Genomic DNA, 14950 nt, shown 5'->3' with positions numbered 1-14950 from the left:
TTCTGTTCGTGGAAAATGAATCTGAAACGATTGTCAGATTATCTGTTTGGCATGCCTGACTGGTGTCTGGAGTGGCACTTTGCTAATGTGCTATTACTCAGTGTCATTAACCCATAGAAGTGATTGAAAGGTGAATTTATATTTGCATCATGCTGCTCAGAGCAGGCAGCACTGTGGATTAATACAGTGTCCTGTGAAATGATGCCGCACAGGATAAAATGAACCATTAATTTCAGAAAGCACATGTCCCTAAATCGGCAGGTTTCCTTCAGAGGTGTGTGGTATTCAGACTGTGGTCAATTTAGAATCTGAATACACACAAGTTTCTTGAAAAAGAGGGAGGGTTTTGTTTGTTTGATTACTTACTATTTTGCTGCTTTCCTTGGCAGTCTATTTAGATTTACAGTTCTCAAGAAAAGGCTTTCCTCATCAGTAACAAAAACCACATTAAATAACTTGGAAGCAGCATTATGTAGAACATTTATAAAATATCCCATTAAAAAGTAGGCTTGGTGAAACAAAATTAAAAGGTTTTTTTTTTTGTTTTTTGGGTTTTTTTACATTTTTTCAAAAGGGAATTGAATTCACATACAAGTGGATTAATTATATTCTATAACATTTTGTCCCAGTTCTGTTAAAATGTGTATGTTTCTTTATTTCTTTCTAAGATAAACAATCAGTGTCAGCATGATTTAAGCTAAATTACAAGTTGAAGGTATTTTAATGCTTTTCATCCCATATTATTTTTTCAAAACCTTCCTTTTCTAGAAGAGTACTTACTCAGTATGCACCATTCTACGCACCATTTCAGATGGATGTTTCTTGTAAATTAAGGCGGTCTGCAAGTATTCATCCAGGCTTGTTAAAAAAAAAAAAAGAGGAGGAATATTCTGTTGCTTATTAAAACAAACAGAATATGGGTAGGGACAGGGAATGTATGTATTTTGGAGGTTTCCTGATATCAACGTCTCATATTTTATTTTACTACGATGTTTGAGGTCCGACATGATTAACATTCTGCCTGTTCTGGTATTTTAGTAACATTTTGAAATTAAAAAGAAAATTCCATTTGTCACATACCTCACAAAGGCATTAGAGTCTGATAGATCATGATAATCTCTCTTGACAAACAGCAGTATTTTAATGCTTTCAAAGGCTCAGTGAATGGACATTGGCTTTATAACATTAGGAGCCCACTCAGTTCTTGCACACAACACCCCTATTACCACTATAATCATGTGGTAGCATTCACTCAAATGAAAAGTTTAAAGATCTTATGCGTAAGTGAAGATTGTGACACTAACAAATTATAGTAAAGCAAACTGCAAGGGAGAAAAGTTGATCTTAAATGAGAGGTGTCATGGTAATAAATGATGTCTGAGGGTCATGTTGGCAGGTTAGTGTGTCTTGGATCAGGGTGTAGAAGACTGCATGTCAACAGTATAGAGACACCTCTGTGTTATATACTTTTTAGGACATTTTTCTGCCTATGTATGTTTCCTAAAAGTATGTATCTTACTGAATGAACACTTTTCAAATAGTTTAGATTAATGGCTTTATAATCAGGCTATGAAATATATCCTGAAATTAGGGCAGTACTTCACAGACACAAAGAATAGTAGACCATGTTTTCTATTCTTTTAATTAGTATTTTATTTTGCTTAACTAGAGGGGGACAGTTATTTGTTGTCATTTATCAACTATAATAAAAGCACTAATGAGCATAATTGTTATTGCAAGAAGAAATGAAATCTTTAAAACAGTAACCCCCGAATTATCTTGTACAAAAAGAATATATGCAGAACAACCTTAAATTTTCTTGCTCGTGTTAGTTATCAGTGCAGCTTAAAATAGGGATTTATTTTGTTGCATTAATCTGTGTGTGATTTAATGGCAAAACAATGAAAAAAAATATCCTAAGAAGTGCATCCATGTTGACATGATAGATTCCAACAGCTTCTCGAGGGCATTCATTCAGCACATATAGATAAATTTAATCTCCTATTTTTTAAAGAGAAAGTCCATCAGAATATATGTTTAATTAGCAGCACTGGTCTTGAAAAGAGTTGAGGGTATGCTGCAATCAGTTTTCAAACATCAGTTTATTCAATCTAAATAGAGATATTGAGTGAACCATATACATGGACCTGGACAAACTGGTTCTAGAGCATAATTATAGAAACAAAAAATGCCATTCCACTCTCACTCTGTAAACATTATGCACTGGTCGGATTTTTTGTATGCTAACCTATAAAATGCCATTGTGCACACTGTCTTGGCACACTCAATGGCAGGGATACAAGTAACTTGGTCTACTATAACCAAATGCAAGCAGGAAAGCATAGGAGATGATCATCTAGTTCTGTAAAGTGGTAAAGGAAGCTTAGAATTGTAATGTAACCCTTCTGTGTAATGTTATGTTACTGGGGACGCAGGGAAACAAAAAGCAACCAAACAAAAGTATGGTAAAAGTACTTAGAAGTGAAGACAAAGCTACTTGAGTTCAAGTTTTATAGGCTTTAGTTTTTGGGCAGGGGGAGAGGTGTTGTAAAGAGTGAGAAATATATAATTTCTTGTATCTATTTCTGGTCCCAGGGAAGCCAGTGCCATTGGCTTAAATTTGAACAGAATTAGCCCTTCGGCTCTTCAGCTTCCTTGTTTCTAGACAGGTTTGGTTTCTGCTTCTCATTCGCTAACCAAAACCTGTTATAGCTAGTGTCTGATTAACACGTCATTTTCTTTTACGAACTCATTGATCCATATTAATTATGGAAAATAAAAATAGAAATCCCTGGTTTAATTCAATTGATATCACAGCTTTCCTAAAACATTTATGTGAAATCTTTTTTCTTCAGAATCTAAATGATTTTGCCCAAAAATAAGCTAAAAACATTCTTTTGAGTTATAACAAGCAATTTTTTTTTTTTACAAAAAGTATAAAGAGTAGAAAACCTTTGAATTCTTCAAAGATAATAAATAAGTTTCTGAAAGTCTTAAATAGGCTGTATTTTTCTTAAATCCTTGTCATTTTTTAGTAACTGATTTGGGGAGGGGCTGGGGGGGGAGGGGGAACTAAGCTTCAAAATCAACCTAAATTTTAAATGTTAGCAACAAAAACATTTTGGTTCTGTAAAGTGATGTCTTTATAATTCACATTTTGTAGCTGCTTTATAATCTTCTGATCAGGGAGACCCTAATGGATGATGAGAACGGTCTATGTCTTAATTATTTCTGAGGCTTCTTCCAGCCCTAATTTTCTATGATTCTTTGGTTCTATGATTTTATTCCCTGAATACATCCCTGAAGCTAAACTGGATACCTTAAGTGAAACAGAACATTTTGTTTGGGATGAATGAGGAGGTTTGGATAAAATTAGGCTGCAGGAAACTAATAAGCTCCCACAGCAGGGTAGTACAACAGATGTGTAGACACTGACGGAGCTGGCTGGGGCACAAGGGTGCTTCAGTGCAGGGGCTGCCTGCTAGCTAGCCCCGCACTGGAATACTCTCATGCCCCAGCCAGCCCCTCCGCAGCACGTTGAGCCAGGGCAGAGCAGCCCTGGGCTGGCAGGCTGACCCTCTGGGTTCTCTGCCAGCTGGGGCTGCTCTGACCTGGCTCAACATGCTGCAGTCCCAGGCACAAGGATAAATGCAGTGTCCATGAGTAATAAATGCTGGCGTGATAAGTGCCAGAGTTTATTGCGTAGCATTAATATGCATGTGTATATGCACCCTAGAATGTGCCAGATCTTATAAGTATCTTTTAAGTATGAAAATAATAGAAGTAATAAGAGTCCTTGTGTATTAACCATGGTGCTAGAAGGAGCTAAGAAGTGAAATGACCAGGTCTTTGAAGGGAAACTTACACAAATGGGGGAGCAGACCTTTTATTCTTATTGCATTGTTTCAGTGAGGAGAACCTGGCTTGTTATGAAAGGATGTGTCAAGTGTGTAGTGGTGAAGAGATATTGAGAAAGTATTACCCAAGAGTAGTAGTTCACCAAAGGTTCTCATTATTAAACTTTGGTTAATCACCTGAACCATGATTATGTGGACCATGCTTCAAAAGTTTATGGGGTAAAAGCTCCCTTGCCAGTAAAACCCAGGATCACTGACAATTTTCAATGTAGGCACTGTTGTAGAACCCACCGAGGGCAAGTGTCTCAATCCCACTTGGAAAATGAGGATTAATTTTACTTCAGTCTGAAAAACCACAACTTGGGAGAGATGGAATTGATTAGCATGTCTACATGAGAAACCACCCATCACTTTCTTTTGAGTACTCTGGGGGCTTTGTGATTGTTACATTTTAATTTTTTATTGTTTTGTTAGCTTAACCTGCAGTTGACCCATACAGATTTCATTTGGAGTGGTGCCATTTAGTAGTAATGCATTTTCTGACACCCTGTAGAAATTATGCTGCCAGTCTTATAGTTTCAACCATCAACACAGGCATAAATTCTGACTGGCGTGTCCCCCTGTGAGGACCCCGGTACAGGATTTCTTTTCCATTATTTAGCACTCCACTTATGGCATTACAGTTGAACTTTAGAACCCCTCTAGTACACGTTCCTTGAGTTTGATGGATGATTGTTAACCCATAGAGTTCCACTCAAGTCAAACATATCAGAATGTAGCATCATTATATGCATAAATAGCTGAAACAGGCAATGGTTAATACTTTTAAAAGAAGAATGTGGGGATTATTTCTCTCTTTCCTCCTCCCTCTAACATAGAGATACCACATGTATACACACCGGCAAGTAAAGGAAAGGAAGTTCTTTGTCATAGAAAAGGATGGATACTGCTATGATGAACATAAGTCAAATATGCAGACCTGTGATCACATTCAGCCTTCACTGACTATGAACATATGAAATGTTACAGTGAGCAGTGAACCAAATCTAACCATAGCTGATATGATACCTTTCCCTGCCTCACCCAAAATCCTCACTATATTTCTGATTCTGCATTGAGAACCTTGCAAATAGACCCCTGCACCAACATAGAACCCCATTGACTTCACTGAGGGTCTGTGAAGACCCAAGAGGTCTGTCTAAATATTTCTTAGTGCAGAATCAGAGCCTTAGAGGTATACTCCTACTCCTTACATATATACAAAAAGCCTTCTCATGTCCCATCTCATATACACAAGTATATGCTGGCCAGGCAGCATCCTGTCACAGGCAGGGCAGTTGTGCCCTATTCCTGAGGAGCAGCGTGGGCCGGACCCCATTTCACGTGCCACTGGGCATCTCCGCCCACCTGCCAGCCATGGCCTGAGCCCATGGAGCCCAAGGGCAGCCCCTGCTTCCCACCCGACCTCCGGCTTCCCAAGGGTTCAACTGGGCTGGCCTGCACACAGCACCTCCTCCCATGCCTCTGCTGCCCAGACCCTGGCCCGAGTGCCCAGCACTCAGCACCCCAGTTCTGCCCCCACCTATGTGAATCTGAGCATCTGTCTGCCTGAGCCCTGGCCAGGCCCTCCATCCAAGTCCTGGGCCTGGGTTTCCTCTGCTCTGGGACTGTTGGGGAAGCCTGAGCGCCCCAGCCCTGCTGGCTGCTGCTGGGGTGTCACTGTCTCCTTCCATAGAACAGTGCCCCGTACCAGTGGGCCTGAGCCACAGCCTGTAGCAGGGGGAGATGTTGGTGGCGAGGGACACATCCTCTTTCTCTTTTCCCCCTTTTTTGTCCCCTTTTTCTTTCTCTCTCTCCTCTTTTCCTTTCTCTCTCTCCTCCTTTTCTCTTTCTTTCTTTTTTAACTTTTTTCTCTCTTTCCTCTTTTTGTCTTTTTCTCTTTTTTACTTCTCTTCTTTCTTCCCTCTTTCTTTTGTCTCTTTCTCTCTCTTTTTCTCTCTCTCCTCTCTCCACTTTTTTCTCTCTCTTCTCGTTTTTTTTCTATTTCTTCTTTTTTCTCTCCTTTTTCTTTCTCCCTTTTTTCTCTTTTTTCTTTCTTTCTTTTTTCTTTCTTTACCTCTTTCTCTTTCTTTTCTTTCTCTTCTCTTTTTTCTCTTTTTCTTTCTCTTTTGTTCTCTTTTTTTTTCTCTTTTCCCCCTCTTTCTCTTTGTTTTCCCTCTCTCATCACAACATGCTTAACAAAAAAGAATACACAAGAACAAAGGAAGTAATTGAAATTTTATTTATTGTCACCAGGTTTAGAATTTTTAGAAAACCTGGTATTTACGTAAAACAAAACAAAAAACAAACCCCCAAACCCAACATTGATGATGATTAACTATATTAATATGCAGTGTGTCCTGCCATATACTCCCTGCCCCGGTTTTGTTTTTCTGGCATGCAAGTACACTGGCACTTTACAAGGTAGACACTGTGTTTTTTTTGGTACTCCAGCCAAACCCATTGCCTACCCCTGAGCTAGGAGCTCCCTGCAGGCAACCAATATGAAGTATAGAATGTGTGGCCAGTAGCCTATTAGTTAAAACTTGCAGTCATGGGAAAAGTTTATGAAAAATGTAACTAGTTAAATTTAAAAGTTAGCAGCCTTTAAAATTAACTTGAGTTAAGTTAAAAGTTAAATATCTCCCCTTTCAACTAGTTAAAAGGTAAGTTAAAAAGATAGTAACTAGTTAAAAGTTAAGTTGATTCACGAGAAATGAGTGAAACACAGTGAATTGCCTCTTAGCATCATTTTTCATTTGCAAATGCAACGAGTGGGTTTCTTTTCCAGAAGCCCACAGAAGCACACTAGTTTACTCGGACCTCACCCTGTTTTACCTGAAAACAAAGTTATACTTATCATACAGTTTTCAGAATAACAATTTACCAATACCTATGTAATATTAGATCCTGCTCACCATCTCCATGTGAAGTACTTTTTAAAAATCAGTGCATCATATAGGTATACCAGAATAACAGAAAGGAGATATTCATAGCCAGGTGACACATGAAAGCTGTTTCCACAGAAAACCTCTGTTGTTACAATTTTTATTGCTCAAAAGGTAACAAAGGGTATGACATGCATCTGAATTGCAAATAATGAAAGTGTCTGAAAATCAAGATTAGGTTGAAATGAGAAAATCAGTTTAAATGAGAAACAGAATGTTCAGTTGCATAGCAGAAACTGTTTAAACATGATTACTGAACTTCAGCAAAAGCTGCATTTCAAAATTTACATCTGACAATTTTCCTCTTCTGTCTTGCAAAACTAAGCCCCCACTACTGAACAATCGCTCTACATGGGCAGATGAGGAAATGCTTGTGTTATAACGGATGAATAGTTTTTTTTCATAGTAGGTGATGTCTCAGATAAGTTTCTCACAGATGAGAAGTAATGCTCAACTTCTTGCGCCCTGGGCTGCTGGTTCTGATCTGCATTAAAATTAAAGAAGTCATCATCTGCTTCACCCTCACTACTTGCTCCCACTCTTACTGGGATCAAAGTCTCTCCTTGCTTTTGCTTGTTCCCTCTTCTGCAGCCACTGCCCTGTTGACTTCTGCAAATGCACAGAAAATGCCAGTATGAACTAAGGAACTCTGGGACTTGTAGTTTTTAAGAGACCATAGCTCAGGAAGGCACACTACTCTCTGTCTCTCAAACAAGAAATCCTAGAGTTTCAATAAAGAAATATTGTTCCATGAAAGTCCTAGAGACTGGCTGTGTCAGGAAAAGCTCTGGGAAAGCTGGATTTCAATTTTTTTTAAAACTTTTAACTTATACTTTAAAAAAGTTAAAGTTAACTTTTTTTTTTTAACTACTTAAAGTTAAAAGTTGACAGCTGAAAAATGTAACTTTCTTTTAATTCCCATGACTGAAAACTTGCATGAGCATTAGGTGACCTGGGTTCTAGGCCTCTTGCAGTCGCAGGGAATTTGAATCTGCCCCTTCCCACCTACCAGGTAAATGCCCTAACAGTTAAGCTATGGGGACAGCAGGGTGGAACACATCTACTACCTATTAAAGCTGTGCAGATAAAAATGCAAGTGTCATGGGGCTAAAAGAAGAGTATGCAAGATAGAGCTTGACTTGAGTTCTAGGTTCTGTTCCCAAATCTGTTTATGCATTTTGTATTAGAAGTAATTAAATAAAATGCATAAGAAGCATTGCCTCCAGCTGAGTGTAGCCTAGAGTCTAAGACTCCCACTTCTTTGATAAATGCCCTAACCACAGGGACCTCCTTCTCACTTTTCATTATTTAAGTGTTTCAAGCTAAACTGAAGGTGCATTACAAAAACAGATGCATTGAACTTTTTCCAGAGACTCATAGGAGGGGATAGGATCACATTTAGAGACTTCCACAGGTAAGTGCCATTTTTGACATCTTAGAAATGGAATACGATCTGGATCCAAACATCTGGTTGAAATCTTGTGTCCATAAGAGTTCCTATTTGACATCAGTAGGTTTAGGATTTTACCTGCTATGTCCAATGTAAAGCAATATTTAGAAAAGGTATTTTTGGTACCTGCAAATATGCATTATTAGTTTCTTCCACTGGAACATGTAAGAAATTCTTAGTAAAATTTGGGTGTAATAATTGTAATTAATGCTAACAAATAGGCTTATTATGTTGGTTATTGATGATATTCAGTGCTCAACCCCTCCCTGCAAATGGGATTCTCCTGGAAGCCAAATTACAATTTAAAATAAAATAAATATGCCTGCTATGACAGAGCCTCTGGCACAGCCTATGGTGCTAAGAAATCAGACAGACTTAACTTATCTTTTTAGTCTAAGTGCTGGCAATAGCAATGATATATCTAATTAAAAGGATGTTAAAAAAATAAATCATTATCATTTCAGTGTTGGGGTAAGGTTGCAATTTGGAAAGAATTATCTTGGTCATTTCTAATGTCTTCAAAAACCATAGGGAGATATATGAAAGACTCTTCTGTCACTATGGCCTTTTCTCATAATTGGGGGTGGGCGAGAAATACAAAGGGATGGAGCAAATACAGACATTCTAGAAGGGCTTTGTGAAACCATGCAGTTCCTTAGTGTTTCTGGTCTCCAGTGATGGCAATTGACTGATCTCATAAGCATTAAATTAAAAATGACATGAAAGAAAAATCACATAAAAAGGGAGCAACAATAAATAATTGCCAATAAATCTTCATTGGAATGTAGAGTCCTACTGCCATGGTCCAACTTCTGAGAAGAAGCTTTCCCTCACAGAGTCCCTCTATTATCTAGCTGATATTTGTCCATTTTGATAAAACCAGGGGCTTCTTGCCAGCAGGAAGTTTGTGAATCCTCTAAGACTTGCACTGAACCAAAGATCTGTGCTTCTGCACCACCTGCTCTCTCCTGGTTCCATTGCAACTGTGATAACATGGCATCCCTGGCCAGCAGGTGAGCTTTCTGAAGGGGATGATGTTTCTTGTTACTTAACAACACAGCCTCAGCCTCCTCCCCAGCTATGAGAGAGTGATCCCATGGAGGGTTCCTCATAAGCACAGGGGAAAAGATACTGCAGAGGCATCCTTTTATGCCTGAGATGGGAGAATTCTGTGTATGGATTATTTTAGCAACATGAACATCATGGGAGATGTTTCTTCCAGTTAATTGGTTATATTTCTAGACAAGGTATGCCTGCATTTGTCCTGGAACAGAAATATCCAGGAATTGGCATGTACACACATCGCCCTTCTAATCGGGGTTTAATGAGCGGCTGAATACACTGCTACTCAGAGATGACCCAAGCAGGGTGTGGGGCCCAGGGCAAATCAGCCTGTGCGGGGCCCTGCCCCCATGTGCCCAGGACATGAAGAAGCCAGCAGCAGATTCAGTGACTGTGGGGAGGTGCTGAGCGGCTGGACATGAAGCCAGCAGAGGCAGCGCTGAGTCGCCGTGGCCGCTCTGTCCAGTCCTGCAGGGCCCCCCAAAGCACGGAGCCTGGGGCAGTTGCCCCAATTTGCTGCCCCCAAGGACAGCCCTGCTGCTACTTTTCTGCCATTGATTAAATGATGCAATCCCAGGATAACTATTCAGACTTACTTTGTGATGTCCCAGGATAATCTTTTCCTGTGAACTTGTTTAGGATTTATCCCGGGACAATGGACATGGATATCTGAATGATTGTACTTTGTCCCAGGATAAAATGGTTTATCCTGGAATAAATACAACATTGGTTTGTAGCCCTTAGTTGTCTATAATCAAAGGTAGATGCAGGGGGTGCAGAGGTATGGTTGTACTCCCCTTTACCAGTGTAGCATGTGCAGAGGGCTCTCTGCTCTGATAATTCTGATCTTAGCTTTACGTCACACCCCTTGGCCCAGTGATATCTATGCTGCACCCCCTTTTAAAAATTGTAGACCCACTCCTGTCTATAATTATGTCATCAGGTAAAGAAGCAAAACATCTAGAGCCAAGAAGAGGAATGGCTGTGTTTGAGTAAGAACCTGAAGCATTGAACCATAGTTGCCTAGAAGCTGTCCAGACAAGGATTCCTTTAGTACTTCAGTCTTGTGCAAACAATGGCAACAGGAGCAGAAAAGATTTCTATTTATTAAAAATAAATAGAGTGAGGACAGAATGACATATCATACAGCATCTTTAACTTGGTGAGTGATTGAACTTCAACAAGATTGCTATTCACGCAAGCAGTCTCATTCTGCTACTCAGGCTACCTTCCAAACAAAAGATGCATATGATTTCAAATGGAGTCAGCTAAGTGTCTCTAAAACCCTCCTGTGCAGAGCTGCTTGCATGAAAATAAGCTTTGTTTCAAATGTGCTTCATTTATATTTGGTATACTTTAGCCCCATTTACACAGTGAAGAAATGTGCTCTTTTGAATCTTTTTGAATCTGCCAGTTTATTTGGGGGTCAGTGAGACAAACATCCCATCCAACGAGATAGTCTCACTTGTATGAGTGTTCCATCTGTCCTCCTCCCTAGATGGAAAAAGAGAGCTAGGGACAAGCTCAAATGATGTGAAAGACCTGAGGAGTTGTGCCTAAATAGAGGTGCTCTTATGTTAGTTTGTTTTTAATGGTGACCAGTGAGATAAAATATAATGTTGTAAATGGTTATGCAAAATCAATGGCAATAAAGTGTTATTTAATTAAGTGAATTTGGAGTTACACTGTGCAACTAGACCTGCATAGCAAATAAACTTCTGTGTTTATGTGCAGCTGGAGAGATTTCAGTGAGTCTCTGGACAGGCAGAGTTGTGAATTGCAGGATCAAAGCCATAATATTAAGGGGGGAAACCTAAATCCCTAAAGTTTACCTTTTTTTAGGCAAAGTTACAGCTGGGAAAGATTTTATATAGTCAGGTTATAACTGCTTCAGAAAAAGATAACTGTATGAACACAAGAAATGATTGCACTGTTTTAGTATAGTGTAAGGAGATTATTTTACAGTGGGTATAATTTTAATCTTACCAAGCTAATTATCCTAGATAGATAATATGGTATCCCTGATGATTGCAGAGCATTACTTTAAGTGTTTGGAATTTCAAAGTTTGTATTACTATTTTTAAATAAATGGAACACCTTTTTCAGGCAATGCTGTAGGTGCTAATCATCCTTCCCAAACTCTTCAGACTAATAGAAATGAATTGTGGTTTTTATGACAATAGAAAAAGGCTTTTGACTTTGTTTGATTTTTAATAAAAAAGCAAATGAACAATTCTTGTTAGCATTTGAAATTCAGTCAGGAGGCTGTAGAAATGGCTATGAATAGAAGTGAAGCTGACATCTACTCAGAGAAATTCAAAGAGAACATCTTTAGCAATGAAAAATGAATAGATTTTTAAAAAGTCTTTTGGCTTTAATCATTTTAAGCAAGTACATCTATTTCTTCTGTAGTACAGAATTCTGGGGGTTTTTTACTATAACATTTTAAACTTAATTTATCCTGTTATCATGAGCAAGTGCTTTGTGTTTCTGTCAAGCTGACAATTTCTTATCCATCCACATCATAAAACTCCCTAGCAAATTGGGGGGAATCAATTGGGAAAGTAAAAATCGATATTTAGCCCACTGCCAGACACAGAACCACAAAGATGGAAACAAGAAAATCAAAAGTATGCCCTTTTGGGCATTTTTTTGTTGTTGTTGAATTTACAAGTTAGTGTTTCCACTTGATTGGTTAAATAGCTCACTGATCATACCTGCTGTGCCATCCCATGGAGTTTCTCAGGGTCAACTGACAGGAGCAATTTGCACTTTTGATTTACCACATGGCTTGTGCTGCAATCTCACAGATGCTTTCAAACCAGTTTAGGCTGAGTTTCTAATCAAGAGGATCACAGCTTTGGAGAAGGGAGGGAAAACTTTCTAGCTTGCCCATCAGATCATTTTATTCCCTGAACTTGCCACTCTTCCACTTCAAAAGGTAATTTCCCATGTTTCAAATGTGAAAATCAAAAGCTGGAATGTTTGTTAGAGCAGTGCCCACAGATGCATGATGAGGAATAGAAAAGGACATGCCTTTTTTTCCCCCACTTTGTCCAGTTTGCCATAAAAAGGCAGCTTCTCTCAGCCAACCTGCATTTTACAGTGCTTGCTTTTAAATAAGTTTGACTTTTTTTTACTTCCCTGGAGTGTTTAGGGAATCCAGTTATTAGTGTTCAATTTTTAAAAAGTTATCTTTTATCCTTAACTTCTAACATTTGTTTAATACAGTATTTCCATAACTATATCTACTGCAATAGGGAAAATAAGGAGGAGTTCCCCATTCTGGAAATCTGTTGGCTAAAGTCAGAGCTAGCCCACACTCATGAGTAATTGTAGTTTACACAGCTCAGGGACAAATCAAATCCATATGTGTAACAGTAATGTAGCACACTGTCCATTATGGGTTGCTGAAGAATTTCTAGTATATAGTGGATGTGCCTACATGTGCATTTGATGCAACATGAGTTTACTTGCGAGTAAATTACTTATGAGTAAATGGTCCCAGGCACGTGTCTACATGTGCAGGGAAGTGGGAGCAGGCTGCCAATCTGCTCCCTCTTTGTGGGTCCCTGCAATGGGCCCCTGCCACTGAGGGGAAGCTCCAGGTTTTGGCTGCAGCTCAAAGCCCTCTTCAGAAGCTAGCCCTGCTTGCTGCTCCCTGGCCAGCCACATCCCTTGCCAGGAGCAGTGTGCACAGCACAGAGACAGCACGGGGCAGTGTTCTCCTTGCTGCCTGTGCCTGCCCGCACCATGGCTGCTCTAGCCCCTGCCCCGGCAATAACAACCACGCCCTGTGCTGGCTGCTGTGTTGGCCCTGCTAGCCCACCATGTCAACCACCGGCTAGCCCATGGCTATCTTGCCCCTCCCAGCTCCCCCATGCACAATGACTGCCTACCCATCCGCTGTGTGCCCTCCCAAGGCCGCCTCCGTATACCTGCCACCTTGACCCCATCCACCTGGCAGGACCCTGACAGGGACCCCAACGACGGGCTCCAGGAAGCTATCACTGAGACCACCATCACCGTCTTGGGCCTTCAGTCCTGCTGCCTCTGGGCCCACTGGGCCAGCCAGGACTGGTGGCTGCATGTTGTCCAGCCCACCTAGGATGATGAGCAGTGGCTGGAGGCATTCAGGATGACCCAAGCCATCTTCTGGGATATCCTGGAGCAGCTCCAGCCACACCTAGAGTGGCCGGACACCTGCATGTGACTGCTTCTCCCTGTGAATACCTGGATGGCCCTTGCCCTGCTCAAGATGGCCATGCCTGCCAATCTGCAGTATGTGGGCCACCTCTTTTGCATGGGCAAAGCCACAGCTGGGGAGGCTGTCCTGGAGGTGTATGGTGCCCTCCAGGATGTGCTGGGGGAAACTGTGCTCTGCGTGCACACACCCCTGGCTGTGATGGTGAGGTTTTGTGCCCTGGAATTCCCCCAGTGCATTTGGGGCCCTGGATGGGACCCACATCCCTGCCACCTGCCCATCCCACAAAGACCACCCCTATTACAGCTGGAAGGGCATTCACTCTGTGATGCTCCAGGTCATCCTGGACCACTGTGGGGCCTTCACATATGAGTGCCAGCTGGGCAGGCAGTGCCCATGATGCCTGCTCTAGCCCACCTGCACTGGACGCCCCCACCGCTTCCACTCACCCGTAGCAACATGCTCACTAAAGAAATGTCTCAGAAGAACAAGTTTTTATTCCCCTTGAATTAAACAGAGCCCTCCTCTCTCCGTAACAAACAGAGCCCCCTCTACCACCCACCCCACACCAACCAACAATAAAACACTATACCTTTGAAAATCTGTACAATGTCCTTTGTGTGCCATCCTGGGATTGGGGGTTGTTGGGTGGGGGCACTGAAGAGGCAGATCCTGGGGACAGTTGGCCAGCACCCAGCCTCTGGCTGTTCCCCCATGGCTGCACACACCACGGTGAGTGTGGTGGGTGGGGAGCTCACCCAGGGACAATGGCGGCCAGTGTTCCCCTGGCACAGGTGGCTCCCCCTCTGGCAAGTGGTATCCAGGGCCAGCAGAGCTGGAGTGTGGCCTTGGCCCTCCTGCTGGCAGTTTCAGCTCTGCTCTTGCGTGGAGCCAGAACAAGCAGTAGGTCTGGGCCCAGGAGGGGGTGCTGGGTGGAGGCTGGGCCAGGGGCTCCTGGCTGTTGGAGGTGGCATAGGACCTCCTGCCAAGCCCAGGTAGGGGACTACTACTGGATGGCGGGTGGCTGCCAGGGGGCAGGCGGGGCTAGGGTTGGGGGTCAGGAAGCAGGCAGCATGAAGGCAAACACCAGGGCCAGAATGTTATTCAGCATCTGGCGGCCATCATCTATGGCTTGCACAGCCCTGGTCAGGATTGCGTTCTGCTCCTGCAGTGCCTCCACCTGCTCGTGTGGGTCCAGGGCCAGGAGCTGTGCCTGGCACTCCCATTCCACCCAGTCCTGTGCCTTCTTGTGCTGGTCCTGTGCCTTCTTGCTCTGGTCCTGTGCATCCTCATGGGCTACATCCTCTTCCCACCACCTGTTCTGGCAGGCCAAATCCTCCACCTGCCAGGCCCAAGTGTCTGCCAGCCGGTCCTTTGAAACTGTGACCTG

The sequence above is a fragment of the Alligator sinensis genome, unplaced genomic scaffold (assembly GCF_000455745.1).
Source record: "Alligator sinensis unplaced genomic scaffold, ASM45574v1 scaffold1770_1, whole genome shotgun sequence".
Classification (NCBI taxonomy): Eukaryota; Metazoa; Chordata; order Crocodylia; family Alligatoridae; genus Alligator; species Alligator sinensis.
Note: the sequence above shows the minus strand (reverse complement) of the source record.